We start from the raw sequence: 23,103 nt of genomic DNA on the forward strand, positions 1-23,103 counted from the left end.
TTTCCCTTTAAACACCTGTTTCAGGTGTTTCATTGAACACCTATGACAAACAAAAGAGTGGTCTTATCTGTTTGATTTAAAGACAGTATGTCCGTGTTTACATTAATGCTTTCAGAATACATTTTGCTAAGGAGGTACAAAAATATCTGCAGAAATTTTCCTGAAAGAACTGAGAAATTCCTGGCTGTTGACTTGTTTCTAAACAGTGTAATCACTGCACTGATCAGGCTGAAATGGTTCTTTTATTTGGTAATAATTCAAAGCCAGGTTACACCATACATCTCTTATGTAGGAGAGTTTCAAGAAGGCCTCTGCAACCTGTGTCTCCAGACAGTACCTCTCTCTGGTAACTATTATGCTATATGTTTTGCAAATAATTACCTGATCTTCAGATTCTCATGGGAAAAGAACTGAGACAGTCATATCTGTGGTTATTACAAGGTAATAGCCTTGGGTCGGGGCAATCCCAGACATGAATACAGTCTGGGTGAAGAACTGAGAGCAGGCCTGCAGAGAAGGACTTAGGGGTACTGGTGGACAAAAATCTTGACATGAGCCAGCAGTGCGCTGGATGTGGGTCTGTTAGAAGGATGTGGGTCTGTTAGAAGGATGTGGGTCTGTTGGAGTGTGTCCAGAGGACGACCATGAAGTTGATCAGAGGGCTGGAGCACTTCTCCTATGAAGAAAGGCTGAGAGAGATGCAGATGTTCAGCCTGAAGAAGAGAATGCTCAAGGGTGACCTTATGGCAGCTTTACAGCACTTAATAAAGGGGACTTATAGAAGAGGTGGAGAGCAACTTTTTGCTCAGGCAGAATTGTTTAAAACTAAAAGAGGAGTGATTTAGATTAAATGAAAGGAGGAAATTCTTCACTCTGAGGATGGTGAGGCACTAGCACAGGTTGCCCAGAGAAGCTGTGGATGCCCCATCCCTGGAGGTGTTCAAGACGAAGCTGGATGAGGCCCTGGGCAATCTAATCTAGTGGGTGGCATCTCTGCCCATGGCAAGGGGATTGGAACGAGGTGATCTTTAAGGTCCCTTCCAACCCAAGCCATTCTGTGGTTCTATGGTAAAAAAACAGGTGTCTGAGTCACTGAAAATAGTTAGCTGACCACCTAAGTCTATTTAAATCTTTGAAAAAAATCTTCCCTCATATTTTTTTTCAATAAAGAATAATGCAATATATATTCTCAATACTGTGATTACAAAAAGTAAATAAATAACCAGTCTGTAACGACCACTGGTGAAATAATTCTTATCTGAACTGATTTACTTCTACCAAGTCAGCCCCTCAGGTACCTTGACAAAATATTAGTTCTGCATTAACCAGCTTCTGCCTCTGGACAGTAGTTCAGAAAGCAGAGAGCATTATTACAGCACAGGGAAACATTACGAACTAATGGAAATTCTTTACCCATAAATTAAATATAATGAACCAATTCCATCCCTAAAGTAAACCCTTGAATAGTAGGATTAATCTGACCATGTGTTTATTTCTTGAGGAATCAAGTTAATAAGAAGAAAAAAATAAAAGGAGGATAATACCATGCTTGATGTCAATTATGTTTCAGTTGTGCAGAACGCTTTCCACTGTCTGTAGCAATTTACTTTTGAGAAATTATTACCCAAGCAACTCTGCCAGGCCTGAGCAGAGCACAGGTTATGTGCTAGGGATGCATGAATTAGACCTGCCTAAAGACTATTTAGATTTCTGTACCTGTAGTGCTATTCTTGCATGTACTGAAATTGACTTCAGGGACAGCGCAGGAAATGCTCAGGCTTTTAGGAGTATGCACTTTGTGTCCTAGTCACAAACTGGTCTTGTGCTGTTGTTCCTGATGGTCCTGTGCTTTCACCACATAACTGTCCCCTTTTAGACAGTTTCTATAGCCCTCATCTGTACGATGGAGAAGAGACCTGCAGCACGCGAAATCAGCTCTGTGCTGATTACTGCAATTTTTTTACACAAATTGCATAGAGAAGATGTCAGACATTTTCCATTCAGTGTATAACTCGTCAACATACAGATCATGTACAGGACTTTGTAAACACAGAAAGCAACTGTTGTTCAAATCTGATTGCTAATGACTTTCCCATCTGTTGGCTGGAAGTCAAGGGCAGTTTGAACAGCACTTAGCACAATGTGTAGAGAGCACAAACACCACCCATAAACTGTCTCTGGTAACTTATCAAGCAGCTTATCCAGATATGCAGCTGTTTCAGAAACCCACATTCATTGAATGATTGATTATATTGCTTGTAGCTTTCTCTGTATACAAAAGTCTACTGGTGTGAGTCTTAAGGAAATTTAAAGGCATGAGCACTCAGGGACTGCACACAGTTTTCACGTCTCCCAGTTACTGTAGTTTATTTGTGAAACTCCCAAGGCAAGTTCTTGTAACTGACAGCTGATGAAAACCGTGGATTATCGAATACTGAGCACAAGATTGCACAAGTCAAGGAAAATGTCACAGAGCTCAAGCCTCTGAAACACTCCCCACTATTGCATCCCTCTAGAAAAACGTGTGTTTAACTATAAAAAGCCTGAGAAGTGCCACTGACAACTTCCTGCACTCATAAAATTTGTTGCAGGATGGAGTGAACTGACGAAGTTCAATGTCATCGCAGGAAGCCAGAAGCATTTACTGGCTTGGAGATTACTGAAAATCTTTAACCGAGATCCAGATGATCTGTTGGTGAAGTTTTCTTTGCTTCCGTATCTATAAATACAACATTTTGTGAACTGTCTGCTATGCAAAGCAGATACACATTTTCTCCTCAGTTTTTTCCTTCCAAAAGCAGCAGACATCCTACAAGACATTTCAATTCTGTAGCTCTGCATGAAACTCCCACCTCCTATACAACAAACAGGCCTGGAAACATTTGTTTTATTTTTAAGAGAGATTGTGCTATTTTTTCTAATGAGATCAACTTTTGCAATAAAGGAAACAGGAAGTGGGTGAGCAAATGGGTCAGAAAGGTAAAAGTCATGCATGTTTGTTTTTAGTCCATGTTGTGAAACTGTTTCCATCCCCTCCAAACTCCCAAAAATCAACTGTCAACAAATTGCACAACAGTGCTTGTTTTGAACTGGAAGCATATCTCTCAGATGAGCAGAAAAAGATACCAGAAGATATAAAACTAACCAAGAAAAACAGAAAATTGAGTGATATATGTCTGAGTAACCACAACTGAAGTTCTCATCCACTGTTCATGAAGCTAGTGCTCAGGTGGCAGAGGGAAAGGAATGCAAAGACAGTTTCCATTTCACACAGGATATCTGAGTGTACACTAAGAAAATTAGGACTGTTCTAATAAACAGGGGTCTTTTAAGTCATTTTTATAAAACACTGACACTATTCAGAAAATAGATATGTAAAGTTTGTGTGCATAACAATGAGCCATGTGTGAAAAAAAGAAAAATACCCCTCCTAAAAAAAAAATAAATAGGGAATCACTATATAAGAGATATCAGAAGAAAAATATAAATATTCCAATGTACAAAAGAAGGGTGAGTTCAGAACAAAGTTTGTATACTTTATTCCAAAATCTTTGGCTATCTCCACCCATATATTAATGTGCTTTCCAGGTAAAATATATCTGCACGACAATACGTCTAATAGACTTCATGGAGCCAGCTCTGCTCCCTGCACTCCATTCCCTGTCATAGGCACCAATAAAATCAGAAGTCTAGAAATACAGCCAGAAAATCAACTTTTCTGCCTTCTGATGTCCAGCCAGAGTAAGAGAAATAAAAGAGGATCTTTTGTTTGTTTGTTTACTTTCAATTTAAGCTAAGTTATGCTTATTTTAAGATAAGTTCTTTGGATCCTTTCAAGGATCCCATCATCAGACAGGGTGAAACAATTTTAGGAGAGCATTAAGGACAACATGACCCCCCAAAATGGCACTGCAATGTCCATTTGCTGGTCCCACTACACTGACTAACTTTTTGCCAGAAGCAGCTACAGTAGGCTGACATCACATCTCACGTAGCCGGGCCCCCACACAATCTTTCTTCCTCACAGTGAAGCTTTCGTTCAAAATGAACTATTTTCTGCCTTTAGTTAGAAAACAGGCATCTTTCTTTGCCCTCCCAGTCTTCCAAAGGTGGGCTGATTACCATCGTTTTTCAAGATAAATTGACCAAAATCAGAGAAGGACAACTGGGGGGTTTCCTTCCCAAATTGTTTTGAAGCAAATAAAGGTATTTGGTTACACCTTTCTTTTTAACTGCACAGCAGCATGTGTAAAGGCAGCCTCAAAGTTAAATTTCTCCAATATATAGTCTATATATATAATAGTATATATATATATATTATATATAATATAATATAATAGTCTATGCATTTTTATGTACCTTCATACATTTTATGCATTTATATATTGCAAAAGTGTCCTCACAGCCCACTTTGAAAGAGTCCAACTAGTGCACCAAGGAAATAAAATTCAGGTGCACTGTGATTAAAGACGCTCTCACTCTTACCTGCTCTGTCTTTACCAGTGCTATATCCTTTGCAGAAATGACGCTGGGAAGACCAGGAGCCCAGCTTTAGCCCAGGCTGCCCAGAAGGACAATGGGTACATCCACACCAACATGATAACAGCGTTCTGCAAGAGCAGTTATGCCACATCTCACTACCTCCACCTAACCCACACCTCTGCAGTCCTCTGTCCTCTCACAACAGCCCTCTGAACCTCAGCTGCAGTGTCCAAACAGCTCTAAGCTCACCCACAGATCTCTAATTACTCCCAGGACAAATAAAAGATGATACAGTGTAGAAGTTCTTGCTGTTTTTACTGTCACTTTGGAAATTTCTGGTTGAATAAAAGTTTTCAGCAAAGAAAGCTTTTATCACCTTTATAAATTTTGCTGAGGAGAAAAACCGTATGTTAAAGCATCTTTGTATGTCTTTGTTAGGTTATACTTTATTTTTTTATATTTATATTATTTTTACACTTTATTATTACTCCTGTAAGAAACATGCAAGTCCTTTTGCAACTTTTGATCTCTTTTCTTCTGTTCCAAAAACTTAGATAAAAAAATAGCAAAATATGTAAATTTTACAACTTACTGTGTGACAATGGCAACAGGTGGATCAGATAGATGCAAATCTAATTTCTACAGAACACAGCTGTAAGAGTAGAGATTTAAAACCATACAATCAGTGCAACAGCAGTAGTCTTTTGAAATCTCAGATGTAATACAAGTTCATGGCAAGCAGCTAAGGTTCATATGATCTACTAGCCTTTGAATGATTTTATTTTTCTAGGCTTTTGAAAAGCTTCAGTTCATAGCTGTCTCCACAGCCAGTTTGTGTTGCTGATGCTGGTTTTTTTTTCCTTTTTTTCTTTTTTCTTTTTGTGCGTGTGTGTGTGAGAGTACCCCATCGAGAACTCTTTGCACATTTTATTGAAGGGTATTTTATGTACATCATCTCATGGAAAAGCTCGGTTGAATATTTGTAAACCATTCTTGAGAAGAATCTCTTTTGCCCTGAGGACACATCACTGGAGTCAGGAAAAAGAGCTCCAGAATTACAGCTACATCCAAAGTCCCACACACTGCATTCTCCTATGGGGTCCACATTACAAAAACCACAGAGCAGTCATTCACTGGTATGTTTTTGATTATATATTTTTTTTTATTTTATTTTGTGGTTTTCTTGTAGCTTTTACTTCTGTGACATAACTTTTTTTTTTTTTTTTTTTTTTTTTTTTTACATTAAAAGCTCAGGGCAGAAAGAGAAGCAGACCAAATCTGCCAGAAATGTTGGGAAAGATTTTTCAGATTAAGACAGGAGTTTGCAACCTCTTTTCTATACAGTTCCTAACAATGAAGCATATTACTCTGCCTCCCTCCCAGATTTTATGTCACATCTCTTTGGACCATGCACCTCCTAGCACAACCATTTCTAATAGCATTACACAGCAAATGATGTTTTAGAACTGATTATGTGATGCCTGAAGCAAATGCTTTTAGAATTGTTGTGTTAAATTTAACTTATAAAGTAACCTGCAAAAAAAATCCTACTTGTGAACTTTGTCTTACTAGATTTTTGCTGTTCAGAGAAGAGGAAACTCAGCATAGGTAGCATAGGAAGTGCTTCACAACATCCACCCAGAAAGCTACTTCTGCACATACTCCTCTTTTACCTGCAGTCTTGCTGACGAAGGAGTTTGTTAGACACTTTTCATTCACATGTAATGAAAGCCTGAATAGCTGTGGTCGCAAGGAAATCTTAAAAGTCTGTAAATACCAAGTGTGGTTCCCATCACACATAAAAGAAAATAAGCTGAACTCTATCTGGAAAATATCTTTCTCACTGTGCTTGAAAAAGGAAAATCATGTCACAGTGATTCACTGCTACATGCTGATTTCGAGCGAATGCATTGAGAGCACAGATGCAAAATCATACAATCTACTTACCATACCATTGAAAAGGCAAGGGGCAGGCTATGCTTTTAGGGCCCACATACAGTGCCCCAGGAACTACCAAGGGCATTTCTATCCACGCGCTGACTGCATGCCTTCCATTGCACTTAGTGTGAGGCCCAGCGTGTCCCCCAGCTATTTCATCATATCTGCCATTACTAAGCTCTCCGAGCCAACAAACTTAGGTTTTTTTCCTACTCTTTGTGATACAACACGAACTTTCCTTGTTTGGTTTATGTTCCAAGAGACAAATGATGGAGAAAACATTTCTGAAACTCTTTCATTTGTCAATGACAAATGCAGAGATTTATATGAAACACCAACAAAATGGAAATACTGACTCTGATCTTCAGTTCAGATGAAAAGTGCTACCTAGGTGAAAAGTGTCATTATTGTTATGAATCAACTGCACACACGTCACAGGCATAACAAAGTAATGTTTATTGCTGGTAACCTTTGTAATAATCATAGTTTCCAGGAGGACTCTTTAGTTTATGATCAAACTCTACGGGTGAGATTTCAAGAACTGCAGAAGTAAATTTGGTGCCAGCTCACATGGAAAATTGCCGAGAAATGGGTGCTTAACTCCCACAGGGCCTTTGAAAAAAGGCTCATCTTGCATTAATTGGAAGTGGGGAGGAAACAGAAATTCAATATAGTATCACAAGAGCATGAGAAAGAAAATACCATATTGAGCAACTTTGAAGGAGAAGTTCTATGTTACTGAAGGACAAATTACTACAGAATCATGCTATTTACTGGCATTGTACTTTATTTCACCGCCAGGAGACAGCAAAAATTAAAAAAGATGTCTTGCAATGTCTCACATCCTTCCTTTTTAGTTCTCCAGAGCCCTCAGTGGCAAACCCCATTCAACCACAATCCTATCTCCAGCGTTATTCAACATCTGTAGAGAGTAAAGAGAAGAGGCAGATAGATTCCCTGGGGATGGGATCAGAAGAGCAATACATACTTGTGTTCGGGTTTCTCTCTGTCTCACTACCCAGTATCACTACCTAAATTGTGCAGTAAATACTTGGAGGGAAAGCAGCTAAAATCATTGGCTATAGAAAAGATCAAGATGATACTGATAAGAATTCATATAACATGTTTCAAAAAAACTAATACTTTCCACAGCATCACCTAATATTTAAATGTCCATCCTCAGGTTGCTAAGTGTCACTTCAGTCCTAGAGGTCTTTTGTGTTCCTCTTGCATCTGGAAGATCATTTAATGACAGCATAAAAAATGTATACTTCCATCCAAAATGGGATTGAATATTGCACAAGAGCCCATATAATGACCCATGCTTAGTGAAGAACACTTTTTTATGCCCCATAGGCTTCCCTCTCATAGATCTGCTCCTGAACCTGGTTTGTTTGCTTGTTTTGTTTGTTTATTTTTGTTTATATAAATAAACAAGTATATATAAAAACAGTCATCGAGACAGTTAGCAACAGAAGCCACTGTTAAGTGTCACTTGAGGTTTCATCCTCTGCACTTGCTCCCTGCACTGCACCAAATAGGCTGAACATTGTTTTGACACTCAAAGTACTCCCTGGATTTCACCCTAATTACCAGCTCCTTCTCTCCCCATTAATGGCTGCCCAAAGGTATCTACTTTTCTGTGGAAGCACTGGTAAATGGGCGCACTGCTTCCTGGGAGGGATGGAAACTGTTCAGAGGCTGCACACAGCTGAGATCTTTTCCCAACAAGAAGCCAAGCTGCAACACATCTACTAAATAAGCAACCACATTTTGTCAAGTAGCTGAGGCATAGAGGGGGAGAATTACAGCTCCATCTAGTTTTGAATACATAGTGGGTCAGATACTACAATGAAATGTGTTGGATGTATTGGATCCAATATTTTGGATGCACAAATAAGCAGGCACTAGGGCAAATAAGTCACCATTTTCTCATTCCCCTCACTGAACTCTGCACAAATGGGAATAAGCAACAGTAGCCATAAGTCGTGGATAAGGGTCTGCACTTAGACCATGCTTGTTAGTCAAGAGTTCAGCTATGACAATGAGCTACAGGCTCTTTGTTCAACTCCAAATACCATTTGCACTTCTGAGCAGGATGAAGAACATGAAATACAATGAAAGTAAGTCCTACAGTAGCAATTCAGAGAACACCACAACATAATATACAGTTTGAACTGCTTTTACTAATTTACACAAAGTTTGTAACAAAATACATCATGAGGTCTTGTTCTGCATTCATGTTACACAACATGAATATATCATTTTTAAAAAAAAAAAAAAAGACATGATTCAGTTTTCTCAACTTGCTGAGTTATTTAACTCCAAATTAAATTTGTTGTTGGGCAGTGGGCTAACAAGGATTGTGGCCGATTATGTCAGGAAACAGCTGGCTGCAAGACAAAGTATTTCATGGGAATTGTTGTAACTCAGCCGGTGCCAACCCCCACAGTTATTCCTGACCTTCTGCCTGCACACAGCTCCTCAGCACAATCTAGCACATGCTACAGCTTGGCACTAGAAGAGGTGAAAAACCTAATGATGACCAATGGGCTTCTCCAAGTCTGTTTTTGTTTTAGTATTTGTTCCATTTTGTGACCATTTTTTTTCTCCTACTTTAAGTTATTCTTGGTGAAGTCCCAGGTTTTCTCCTTACTAGGAGCCTGTGGTGGAAGTGTTCTGGTGCCACAGATGATGTGTAGCACCTTCTTAGACTAAGAGACTGCAATTAAAAGAGAAAAATATTGGTAATTATACAGCCTTGATCCTAGAATTTTAATAAGGGTAAAAGGATCCTTCTATTGCTGAAACTCAAGGAACAGGTAAATATAAATTGCTTGGCAACAAGGCTCCACTTTATCTCAAGAAAAAGTGCTCGGTTAAGTTGAAGACAGGTACTAGTCAAAAAGTTAACCTCCCTTCCAAGTTCAGTATTAGGTTTTGACCTAGGCTTTGGGAAGGTGGCAGAGGTGCAACACGATGATGAAAGGGTGGCAGCACTGCAAAACCAGGGAGCTGGCTTTGCTGTAACAGCAGCATGACTTCCATTCTTCATCCATGCTGCACTGATGTAATGACATTGGTGGAAAATGCTAAGTTTGACCTTGCTCAGAGCATATGAAATCCCAGTGCTCATGGGCTGCTGCAGCCTATGAAAAGGGGAATGTTCAGGCTTACAAGGAGACTGCAATCATGCCGGAAACCCCAGATGGCCTCATTTAGATAAGGACAAGTTTCAGCAGGAAAATAAACCCTGTGCATATGAACTTTGAGCATTTGTGAATTATCCTCCATATAGACGACCTGGGGCCCCAAAGAGACCCCCAATATTTGCAATATGTTAGAGGTCTCAGGAAAGATCTATGATGTAAGAAAAATGGTCTGTGAAATAGCAGTGGAAAAAATAAAGCTGACTAAGATTTTTTTTTTAGTAGGAATATTGGGAGTCTCCAGAAACCTCAAACCACTGTCTGTGTTTTATTTTAGCTGTATCTACCGATATATATTGACTGCAGGGAAAAATTTATAAGCACTTTCCAAAAGTTTAACTGTCTATAGATTTACACAGAATACGCCGACATTCTGTAGTAAGTACAGATTGGCAGTCACTGAAGTTTGAAAGACTAGATCAAGGATATTAGATTCAACATTTGCAATAATCTGACTGGGGCACCAAAAAAAATGTTTATTTTGCAAATAGTTCTTATTTCTAGAGCCAAAAATGATTGTAAAAGGATTAGATTAGTAACCAGGAGTCCAAACAAGCTTATTCAGCTTATTTTACTGCTTGTGCTGATGACACTTTCTTTTGTCTTCATCCAGTATTGGGAAGCGCTTTATCATCTTCTGGTTTGGAAAAAGACCCAAGCAGCTAATGTAAAAAAAATATATTCTTCAGTAGCTGCTGCATGATTAATTTTCCACCCCATGAAATCACTGTGAGCTTGAAAGCACCCTAGAGCTTTATTTGCTACTTTATAGTCATCAAGGATCATAAAGCATCTTCTTCCTTCCGCACCGCTAGCACTTCAGAGAGCCAGTATGGTTGAGTGGAATGAGCAAAGGGTTGAAAACCAGGAAATTTTGATTACAAACCTAAAACAGTTTGTGACTTGCCTTTGGCCTTGGTTAAATACCGCTGGACTCAGTTCTCTGAAGCAATAGAGTCCTCTGTTCCAGCTAAAGAAATTACAGGCTCCAGCCCGCTTGACACCCAGATCCTAATACCTGCATTGTAAAATAGAGATAATAATACCAATGGTTTTTTCATCAGAAACTTTGGGGTTCATTAGTGAAGACGAGTACATAACAGGAAAGTATTCTAATTAAGGTTTGTAAATCATTTTCAGAAGACAAATTACTCATTAAAGCTGTTCCACATCATTCGACCCAGATAAGCACATGCAGGAAATCCTGCGCATTACCTTTCCCTGTTACTATACCAAAAGCTGGCTTGGGGGCTTCTCCATTTTCCACATCATTTGGACAGTCCAATCCCAGCAGCAGCAAATGAAAATACTGGGGTGGTATGGTCTGGTGGTACTTAGAGTTACCCAAGCCCCCCAAAACAACATCAGCCCTGATCTCTGTAACATTTCATAGGCTTACCCAAAAGCAGGTCAGCTCTTCCATCAATCTGAAATTCTTCATCTCCTATGGGGTGAAGGCAAATGGAAGCATGCTATGTGGAACAGAAGAATGCCCTGGGCCAGATTCTCCCCTGGAACAGAGAGGGACAGAGCAGGGTAAGTAGAACCATGCACATTGCTACTGGCACCATAGAAATAAGCCAGAGAAAAGAATATGCATCCAGATTGCATTGCCATGATGGTACTACTCTTGAGTGGCCTCCAAGGATGATCCTTGGAGATAGGGTTCTACCAGTTCCTGTGGGGAAAGTGCAGTGCAGGAAAGTCAGGGATAACAATATATGTTTTATACAATACATATGCATGTATGTATTATGCAATACATATGCAATATATGTAACAACACACCCAGCATTTGGTGGAACCTGCAAATTTCACGTGTACTGCAAGGGCTGGAGCAGGGCAACACATTTGCTCCCTTCTGCCGCTGTGGACAGCCTCACAGAATTCAGCAGAATACTCAAAGAAACAAAAGTTAGGCAAGAATTTCAATATAAATTCCCAATATTGACCTGTGTCATTTCACCCCCAGTTGCGCTAGAAAGAAATACACAAATACATTCAGGACTTGACCTTCAGCATTACTTCTCAGAAAATATGTTTCTCCTTAGCATCTTCTAGTTCTGCATCCACAAACTAATTATTCTTCAGACATTCTGCCAGGTGACACATAAAAAAATAATACAGATAATTATCATCATGTTTTTCAAGGTGGTTTTACTTAAAAAAAAAAAAAAGTCTTATGAAGTTAAGGTTCATCTGCATCTTCTTAAAATGCCATTAAACACAATTTTTCCCCATTTATTTTTACTCACATAATTTTTCCCATCTTATCCTTCCAGCGCCTTGCTTCTCTGCATGAGTCTTCTAGATGCCAACGAAGATCTGTTTGGCTGTGTGACTTTCAGCAAAAATGCAAAATAAAAAAACAGCAGAGTATGGACTATAAAACACAATTTTAGCAATGAAATTTTCTGAGATGCATTTCTGCCAATGTACTTTCATATCAAAAAATATTTAAGTGTGTTAAACGTAGCATTAATCTTCATTTCACGTTTTGGACACATCTCCCTGATGGCCTATAGTTGCGTAGTTCCCTGCTATACGAAACCATCCCTTCAATTTACTTTTTGTTCACTTTGCTCAGTTTCTGCGGTGATGAATTTAACACGCAGTACCATTTTCTTCATGCCTCTTGTTGTTCTCTTAAGGATGTCAATGCAAGCCACAACCTGTGAGTGTTTATGTTCAGTGTCACCCAGACACTGCCAGCTGAAGACAGCATTGCACCACTTAACTAGATTAATTTTCTTGAGATGGACCTTGCTACTAGTCTCTTTTCCAGCTGGACAGGATAATCAGGTTGTCTCACCCCAGCCAACAAAGAGTTTAATCCTCAAGCCCTCGATCTTCCATAAATCTGTCTACAGAGAGCCACTGCTAGAAATTCTTTGTCGTTTATGTCATATCTTGTAAAATCTGTTGAGCCTACTTCGAGCATGTGTCTGTTTTGACTTTTCCTGAAGAACAGCCTCTCTCTGGAGGGAAAGTCTGAACTGTAGCATTTATCTTTCCGTGCATTCAGATAGGCAGTTGTGAAAGTCTCTTTCTCATGGGGATATTTTCCAGTGAGTCATATCTGCTCTCTCTGGATTGACAAGTTTTGACAACAAATTATTAATACTATCTTGCAATATTAGTCAGCTGGACTCTGACAGAGAGCTGAATAAAAGACACGCCTTCATCCTGACATCCATTCCCAGGCGAGGTCCCCATTAAAGAAAAACAGGTCCTTTTCCTGAGTGATCAACAGGGATGAAGTGTGGGCAGAATGTATTTGAGTGCATAGGAACTAGCAGTTAACCCCTCAAAGCTTTTCCATAAAATAATCTTAAAAATTATTTGTTGAAACAGCACAAATACATTCTTTTTGATAATCCTGAGCATTCAAAAATCAATAATTCATTCTGCTTCATAATCAGGGGCAGTTCACCAAAAAAAAAAGGCAAAAAAAATCCAAAACATTCCTAATCTTTGTCATTGCAGCACAACCCAGACAAATGGAGCAGCTGAGCTAAAAGCTATAAAAGCAGAATTTCCTTCAAAGTGAAAATTGAAGAGGAAAAAAACAAGAAATTATCTTAATTGCAAATCCCCGTTCATGTTGGATCTTTACCAGGTCCATACTAATGTCTTCACATTTGAAAGAATTTCTGTATTTCTTAACAAACTTTTCCTTTCTGAGAACTTTTACCACCTAGTTTTCATGAACTTTTTTTTTTTTTTTTGATTCAGTTCTGGAATATTCAGCAATATTCAAAAATTCAAAATATTCAGATATTCAAAAAAGTAATTCTTTGAGATGCAAAATCTCTATTAAATATCACAGCCCTTGTTTCTCACTAGAAGAAGCAAAACTTCATTAAAGAGAAACAGCAAATGAGTTCTTCAAACCCAAGAATAAGGTCATACTTGCCCCCCAAAATGAAAGATGCATAAAAAGAGAAAAAAAAAAAAAAAAGAGGACGAGAAAGAAAAAGAAAAGGAGCAAACCTGAGTGGAACAATCTGGTCACACCTGAAATTTCATTGAGTTCACCCAAAAGACAGTCACATCAGTGATACTGTCTTTTCATTGCTACCATAATTATGGTCGCAGGTCCCAATGGTGAGAATTGATGTTCAATCACTCGCCAGCCAGACAAGAAATGTAGACCGCCTCAATGATCAGGCTCACTGAATGAAGCATTCCTCAGCACGAGGACATTGGGGGAGCGGATTGGGGGAAAACCCTGGCCTTGTTTGCTGGCTTCAGAGGGGCATGGAGCAGATCCCAAATCACCAGTTTGGATCAGCAGGCAGTGGTTATGCCCTTTCCTTGGGGTATTTGGAAAAGAAATGGATGGTTGATTGCATGGTTACAATGGTCCTGAAAAAGCTGTGGATTTCAGAGATTCCCACCTGGAAGTGTGGCATGGAAGTCCTTCCTTTGCACAGTTACCAGCCAACACTTCTACCTCACATACTCCCACTGTCCCCTTTGCTCCTGCACATGGACACTCCTACAACTTTTAATGTGTTACCCATAGATTTTCCTCATTTTGCAAACAGAGAACTGAGGCAGAGAGAAATCAAAGGTTTTGGGTAGGGGGGGAAGGGGAGCTGCATAATACTGAAGCATTGTTACTGGATTCTTCAGACATGCCTGGATCCACCATGGACACATGGAGCTGGGTGCAGAGTTGTTTTTAAAAGCTCCCTGTATGCCTGCTGCATCATGAAGTGCCTAACAACTCTCCAAAACAGCTCTGAATGATTTCTGTCAGCTTAGTGAAGTGGACAGTGTTACAGCAAGAAATCCTAAGTCTCATACTGGCACTGTCTGCCTTTTGGCTTCTTTCTTTCTTTCCTTTTTTCTCTCTCTCTTTTTTTCTTTCTCATTGACCTCAAAATATTGTAGATACTCCAAGTAAAACAGAACCATACCTTTTGCTGGATGAGGAGCAAAAGAATGGAAATTTTCTCAACGTTGTCTGAAACAGCTCACAGTTGATATTCATGGAAGTTGAAATCAGTCAAATTCAGACCTCTTTTTTTTTTTTTTTAACAGCAAAGATGATTAATCATTGGCACAGCCTAAAGATGTCTGCAAGATTTTCCAGCACTAGCAACATATAAATCAACATTGGATGGCTTTCAGAAAGAGATGCTGACATTCAAGTAAAAATGAATCCAGGGAAGACCTGTGACCTGTGCTACATGGAATCAGATGGTCACAGTAGTCTTTTGCAGCACTGCAATCTATTAATTAGATCTTTCTGCTCCCTTCTCAGGGATCACTCTTTCAATCCCACTCCAAGTTGATTCATAGAGCAACTGCTTAACATCAGAGGTAATTTATACTTGAGTTCCCATAGATTCTTCCTCAGACACCCAGCAGGAGGCAGGTCTATTAAAAATACCATATAACCCCTGCAAGGCTGGTTTAGCTGCTCCCATTTCTCATGCACAGGACACATGCTCATCAGATGGCAGCACAACTTCTGGAAGGAAAGCCCAGATCCTACAGTAACAAGGAAAGTCTTGGAAAATCCTTGTGACTACTGGGGCATCACCCACATTGTGGAGCACATTTGCAGTCCTAATGACCACCAAATGTGGCTGAACCCATTCCCATGCTCAAATTCATCTTCAGCCTATAAATCTCAGAAGTATGCACTGTTTCAGCTCTGAAGTACTCCAAGTGCCCTTGAAGAAATTAGTAATTTAGTCATAGAGCCTACACAGATTAGGCACAGATCAATCCACCAGTAGACATATAAAGTTTGACTCTTCCTAAGCACAGTACAGTTGTTTTCAAGACATGCTATAAGCAGCCTGACACTAATATGCATAAGAAACACTTCAGCCCAGTATATTTGAATGTGATCATCCATTATTCTTCACTTAAAGACAAGACCTTTGCATAATTTTCACTAGCTCTTCTCAGTAATCACAAATCTATCCTCTCTGGGGTTTTGCAAGAGACTGAGACATGATTGTCCTTACAAAAATGTTTTTCTTCCAATCAAATTTAAAATGATTCAAGATTATTTATCTTGTTTATTGTCCCAATATGCAGTATTTTTTTTTACCAATACCACCATCGAAAGTACAAATTTGAGACAACTTTTCCATTTGGGTATACTCAGCTACCCAGTTCTTCCTGAAGTACCTCTACACTTCATTACAGAAGTAACTGAAGGACAAAACAGAATCACCTAAACCTTCTCTAAACTTTCTTAGACCCTACTAGCAACCTAGGGCAGCAGCATGGATGTCAGTACACACAATTTTTTCTGCACTGTGACTATAATGTAAGAACACATTAGTCACCATTCAGCACATGCCAAGATAAGCCCAAGATGATAATTTTACATGCATTATCCAGTCCCTGGGACAAGCAAATGGTTTAAATTATTTGGGGTTTTGGCAAATAAGTCATTAAAGAGACAGTAGGGATTGCTACTATTACATTTATTTACAGGAATAATTTTTATGAGTGATGAATTAATAATACACTTTCTCTTATGACCCCAAAAATGCACCTTGTTACAGTAAGGGAGATTTTATTGGTGACCAGATCTACGGCAGATCATTAGGCCACGATGTAAATTAAAAGCTTCTCCCTGTACAAAAAATATTGGGCACTATTTTAAATAATGTTCCTGCACTACTGTTGGCTGTTGGCTGCTGGGCATCAGTGGGTCGTGCTAAGTGCTGCCAGGTCAAGTCCCTTCAGCAGGGCAAGATTAATCTCACTTTGCGCTACATATCTACAGTGTGAATGCCCATATCAAAGCCAGTCACCATCAGTTTCTTTTAGGTCACTACACAGTTTTAAAATGAAGTTCAGTTGCCTGACTTTAGTAGTATACTGCAGGGCGAGATGAATCACAACCTAAAATTCCCCTTTTCTTCCCCCTGGCTATAAAAAAAGCCTCGACAGTTGGCTCAGCTGTGAACATCTGCACTGCAAAACTTTTCTGCCGATCAGGAGAGCGCCAGCCTCTGTGGCTGTTAGGATGCATGGTGGCAGCTATCTCCACAATTCCCATTTTAATCGTTTGAGAGGACATAGGACAAAATATCATTGGATAGTATTAATGAAATTATGTAGGCAGCTACTGTCAGCCACATAACAGATGTTTAAGTGCTGTTCAAATGCCCTGGCTTTCTGATGGATGTAGCTGTAGGTGGTCTGGAAGAAAAAGAAGCCTTTTTTTTTTTTTTGCAGATACCTATTTCCATGCATAAGTGTAAGACAAACACTGGCTTAAACACTGAGCTTGGAAGAATACCAATCCTACAGAAGATCTGTGAAGAATAGTTATATTCACAGAAATGTAGATGGAACACTGGGTACCATTATTAAAATAAGTAACTTTTAAAAATTTGATTAAATGAAGATTGTAAAAGAGGTATCTCCCTCTCACTGATGTGAATAATTGTTTTGTCAATTGATTACTACGATACCAGTTACTGTGGATAAGAGGAATATAAGAAATTTGCCTTTGATTTTTTATGCCATGTAAGTTGCTTTGAAAAGTTTCTGCAGAGCATTTTGTTAAGTCATTAAAACTGCTGCTCTTTTGCACAGGTGGGAAACCGAAGTATTCCAGTGGTCTTTTTACCGAGCAATTATCTTTTTGCGATGTTTCCAGGACTTGCATCTAATTCAATATAACAATCCACTATGACAAACTGTTTTCCCAGCTTATAAAACTACCATTCTTTGAAGCTGATGGCAGCTGTTTTGTAGCTGTCATACCATATAATATGGGTAAGGTCACTCCCTGTAGCGAGCTAAATTACAGAATTTGGTCTAGTGCCAAATTCTAAAAGCAGAGATACCACATTATTGTGAACTGTGGTGTCCAGAGTTTAATGTACTTCTTATTAAAATCAATGGAAAGTTTGTTTCAATGGGGATTAGATCGAGTCCTAATTACATGTCGACAAATGCTTCTCGTATGCCAATTCCAGTGTTAGAACTGCTGTTGATCAGACGTCCTTAGAAAGTACTATTCAGTCCTGTGCCCAGTAAAACAATTAATTTCTATTGTCAAAATTAAATTTATTTAAACCTAATTTTACTATTGAACACCAGATAATTCACCCTGGTATTTAATTAGATAGCAGTCTTGCTTCCAGTTCTAACAGCACAATTTGCTACTTGCTGTGAGAGTGCAAAATTACATGTACAGCTTTTTGCATTGACAACTGCTCAGTGACCAGTACCTATCAGATTGCTTTGCAAACACAGCAAGACTACAGCAATCCCAGTTACAGTTCTGTCAATTCAAGCACAAGATATTTTGCCTTTTTTTCTATATTATATTTCTTCCTTTGTCAATTATAGTGAAGGTTTTTTAAAATCTTAAACTGGACTGCACAGGCACACGGTTAGGTTTCATGACAACTTGAAAACATTAAGCTGGATTCACCTCTTACTAAAACAAGCATCAGGCTTCCTGCTGATTTTTATGTAAAATAGATGAAGACAGCAAGGAAATAAGCACCAAAAAGAGGAAAATCAAGGTTTTTAAAACATTACAAATCTGTGTTTGATGTCACTGGGGAAATTGGTCACTTCCTAAGAAATCTCTCCTTTTTTCTTTTTTTTTTTTTTTGTTATTTTAGTTTCTACTATGAGACGGGTCCCATGTGCGAGCGTGTGTGCACACGTGTGTATGTTTCACAGTGATTTTTCTTACATCTGTTTTTTGATGGTTGATCTTTTTAATTTTATTTTTTTTCCAACAAAACATTGTTCTCTCTCTTTCGGTTTTCTCTCTGCATTTAATTTGTCTTCTGGGTTGGGGGCCACTGCTGGCTGAAGATCTATCCTTCTTGTAACTGAGACACAGCTATTTCTGTTTCTTAGCTCCTGCTGTGCCAGAGGATTTATTTGTGTGTGGCTATTTGTTTCTGGGCATTGGATTAGACTACTGAAGGAACGGTTTGGGAGGTAAGGAATGCTGGGAACAGCTTTGTGTTAGCTCTGCTGAGCTTCCAAAGTCCTCGTTCTACCTAGCTCTCAGATTTTCCAAAGCTAGCTGTCGATGACATAGGACACCACTATTTTATGGGAAGTCCTTGCTCTGCCCAGTTCTTGGTAATCTTTCAGGCACTTCCTCTTGTGCATCTGCCTCAGTGCTATGCTGAGCAAAGGGTGAAAAGTGTCTTCTGCAAAATTCACTGATTTATATCTAGTGTGTGAGGGTGGTATGGTCTTATAATGAACAACTCTGTGAGTCTTAGCAAGCTCTTTGCATTGTGTACACACACTCACAAGGGTCTTCTGCTGCTATAAACTCAAATGGTGCCAGAAAATGAATGGGATTGTGAGTATTTGCACCAGGCAAGGATCTGCCTCAAGTTGCTTCCAAGTATATGACAAAGAATTATGTTCATTGACAGTACAATGCATTCATACTGAAATGGGTAGGCTTTCACTGAAAAGAATAAAAAGTCAGGCCACAAATTAAGACTATTTGATGTGAAAAGCAGTCAGAAAAACTTCAAAAGCAGCTGCTTGGGACTATAAAATTATTTCACTATCCACACTGTCTGGAGGAAATAAGGTGTGAATTAAACTACCATAATAGACCACAAAGTGGGCCCAGCAAGAATAAAACTTGTGAGTATTGTAATGAACAATAATATATGCAGATTAATCAGTCAGCCTCTCTCTGGCACAATAACTAAACATCATATGCCCACAGCCCCTGGAGGCAGGTACTCCCTCTGAAAAGAAAATAGATGAATAACACCTTCATGAAATAAAGACTGGTGGCACCATGACGTAGACTATATTCAGCAGAGAATTTCAGCTCTCTGGCACTCTTGGTAAAGAAAACTAGAGTGTTGTTCCAAATGCTTAATAAAACCAGCTAGTATGATCAAGTGTAAAATCTAATGCCTACTTTCTACAGTTTTAAATCTTCTCTATTTGGAAAATGAGCAGTATGATCTAGCAACATTTTTTCCTTCCTAAGGACAATGATCCTATGTCACTAGTGTTATATGAATACACTTTATATTACATAGTTTTGGCATGTGTGTGTTTTTCTTTGATTTTTTTTCCCCAAAGAAAATGAACATTTGGATAGTTTTTTTGATGGTATTATCAACAGTGTTGCAAATGTATCAAGAGAACTGGAGTAAAGAATGACTATAAGATAAGGCATGCATAGCATAGAAACTAAATTAAACAAAGCAGAAAAGATTACATATGGTTCTAAGTAATGTTATTCTTCTTCTTAATCCTCAAATAGAGTCACTAAATTACACTTCCAGATTTAGTTATGATATTTACAAATGACTTAACTGTACATTTAAAGAGGGGAAACTGGCTACAAATGGGGGCAAGCTCATAATTTAAGGTCACAGTGGTGCCAGCACGGAGCAAATGCTTATTACAGGGGTATTTTTGGTCATGGGGAATTCTCTTTCCCTAAGAACAAATCCCAGAAAAACATATTTTTATTACATCTTCCAAATCTGGCATTCAGGCTTTATGTAAATATACAAGACAGAGGACGTTTCTTTTTAAAATGCTAGGAACTAGAGAGACAGCTGAAATTTGCTGGAGAATATTTCTTTTAAATTTGTTTGTATGAGTAACCCAAAATCTAAAATATATTTAAAAAAATAAATGTAAAAAAGAATGAACAGAAAAGCATTGTATGAAATACATGTCATCTTACTGGAGGCTATATAAAATCACATCTCCCTTCCTCTCCTAAACATAGCACCTCTAAGTATAAAAACAAAAACAAAAACAAAGTTCAAAACAAGGTTACTGGTTTTGTTTCCTTATAACTGAAAACAGAAGGTGCATTTTTTTAAGATTATATCATTTCTGAGTTCCTTTGCCCAATTTCTCTCAGAAATGCTCTCTCATCTTTTGATATTCACCGTCCTTTAGCTTTTTTCTTTTTCTTTTTTTCCTCTAGAGTACCTCTCATCTAACATCTGTCTCCTTTTTCTTGGTAGAGAACCACAGTGCAGACCCAGACCTTGGAAGAAATGTAAAGAAATAGAGTCCCAAAAAACTCAGATGTAGTGCTATGACTTACAGAAAATCAAACAGAGTTAATTTTGGCAGGAGCTAAATAAAGGCTATGCCATACAGTGAGCTGAGTTGAGCAATACTCATGATGACTTCAAAGAGCAACTGGAGTCCTGATAGCTCAGGTTAGTTTAAAGCAGACTTTATTTTAGCAAAAATTTTGTGAGTAAAGAAAGAAAAAGGGCAGCAGCAACTGTTGCTGCCGCTGTTAGACTCTGCCAGTATGAATTACTGTGGTTTGAAGTTACCCAGTTTTCAAGGATCTCTCCGCAACATAAACTTTGCCGAAGGGGGGCTGGCTGTCACCAACCACAGGAAATTATGTTCTTATAATAATATACCATCACATTATGGCACCTAAAATCATACCCAAACAGGTCCTTGCAGTTCAGTTAAAGATTTCCTAAATGTCAGTAAGGGTATTCTTATGTATCATCTTACTTGCAATCATTGATCCCATTGGAGAAAGAAAAAAAAAAAGAAAAAAAAAGTCTCATGCTTCTGAGATTCGTTTCTCATGATTCTTATCACCAGACAGCTTAAAGGCAGAAAAGTTTCATCCCAGCAAAGCAACAGTGAAATACTTGAGGATAAAGTTGGAAACAAGTCCCATGGAGAACACAGAAACCAGTCTCCTCCCGTCATTAGGACTTCCCCCAGCACCCAGCTGTGCAAGCTGCAAGCACACTTCAGCAAAAGCTCACTTCCTGAGTGTTTCTTTACAGTCTCATCCTCCAAAACTACCTCAGTATGCTCAGCCTGTCTCAGAAACCCTGCTCTGAACCTCCTCCCTCCTCCTTTTCCAAAATGAAAAATAAATAAATAAATAAAATAAAAATCTCTTCTTCTTTGTTATCTTTTCACTCAGTACAACCCACAACCACCTTTTTTTTTTTTTTTTTTTTTTAATCTATTAATCTATCAGCTATGTTTGTGGTGATCCCCTAGTCTCCCCTCCTGCATCCAAAAAAACCCATCCACAAAATCCAACCGTTCCAAGCACAATCCTCCACTATGCATGGATATTGGGTGACACCATCTTAATTATATTCCTTTATTCATTCCTTCTAGAATTCATAGAAACTTCTGCTAATTACATTTTTGAAAATGCCATAATATCTTCAAAAATCTGATAGCATGATTATTCCTCACTGTCTTTCACTTGCTTCTGGGCCTCCCATAAAAGACAGCTCATGACGGATCATGACGGAGATCTGGCACTTGTCTACGATGTTTTCACAGCTCTCCCTCCAGGCCGGGTTAGTGCTGGCTGATCACATCTCGCCCAGGTCTGCAGGTTGGTGTGAGAAGTCGGAGCACTTCTTGCCTCCCACCCCTGTTTCTGCTACCAAAGCGAGACACGTGGTGCCCCAGCCACCACACCGCAGTTTGTGGTTCTCCGAGTGCTGCAGACTTTTCTTGCCAGGCCAGAAGATAAAGGTTTTAGCAGGTAGGCAAGCATTCTGCTTTAATGCACCAAATCTAATAAACAGAAGGTTTTTTTTTTCTTTTTTTTTTTTTTTTCTGTCTGTTCCACAGAAGATGCTATCCTTGTTCAGCTAATTACAACATAATGAAATCAGAAGCAGAGGGATGAAAAGCTTTCCTCAATGTTTAGGGCTGACCTTAAGATCACCTTCAAGTCCAGACCTCCCAATTATTTATTAAATAACCCCGCAGTGTGCTGCTCAGACACCCTCTCCAGCCACAACAGCAGCTTGGCTGAATGTTATGAGGGCATGAGGAGGAGCCCTCTCCGCCCCTTTCTGGGTGTGGAGCATCGCCTGCCCCATAGCAATCACAAGGTCCCCTATTCTTTACTTTTGAATCTTTCCCCTCCCTTCCCTAACATACGCAAAAAGAGGAGAGACCCTGTGTATATTGCAATCACTAGAAGAGATCTGAAAAAGACGTGTTTCACAGCTAAGAACAAGAAACAAGCAGCCTATTGCATAGCACAACACAGCAGAGGGAGGGATAGTTAATTCATGTTTCAGACTGGTTGAGGATGTGGAACTAGTACTAAAATTCATTCTGAAAAATGGGTGAGATAAAAAGCTATAACAGTGGGTTCCCCCAAGCTACCGTTTTAGACAGATGATGTGGAGGTCTGGGATTCTTCTTCATTAACATTTTTGTATTTATTGAAAAAGTGAGTCACTAAATAAACTATGCCAACCAAAAGCTGAGGTGTTTCTGGAATTGCATCATTTCTATGAAGAAGCTCACAGCCTCAAAGTAGAAACCTAAAAGACCAGTCTCCAGCTCTGTGTGCACATTTCATTTTCTGGTGGCTTTGCTCAGGGGAAAATTTCTCTATGCATGACCTTCTGACTCCCAACCAGAAGTGATTAACTGAGCGCATTGCATTACAGTGCTGCTGCTTAGAGCGAAGAACTGAGGCTTGAGGTCTTTCCCA

The 23,103-nt window shown here is 39.0% G+C and overlaps 1 long non-coding RNA gene across 1 annotated transcript; it reads right to left on the bottom strand.

Moving 5' to 3' along the window:
• Positions 1-5,064: 5,064 nt before the first annotated feature.
• LOC125185063 (uncharacterized) lies at positions 5,065-13,019 on the bottom strand. The gene is made up of 3 exons (XR_007169934.2): positions 11,885-13,019; positions 11,029-11,140; positions 5,065-10,647 (listed from the first exon to the last, which is right to left on the bottom strand). It is a non-coding gene; the product is annotated as an uncharacterized lncRNA (long non-coding RNA).
• Positions 13,020-23,103: the final 10,084 nt, after the last annotated feature.

This window comes from Anser cygnoides, chromosome 4 (genome assembly GCF_040182565.1).
Source record: "Anser cygnoides isolate HZ-2024a breed goose chromosome 4, Taihu_goose_T2T_genome, whole genome shotgun sequence".
Taxonomy (NCBI): Eukaryota; Metazoa; Chordata; class Aves; order Anseriformes; family Anatidae; genus Anser; species Anser cygnoides.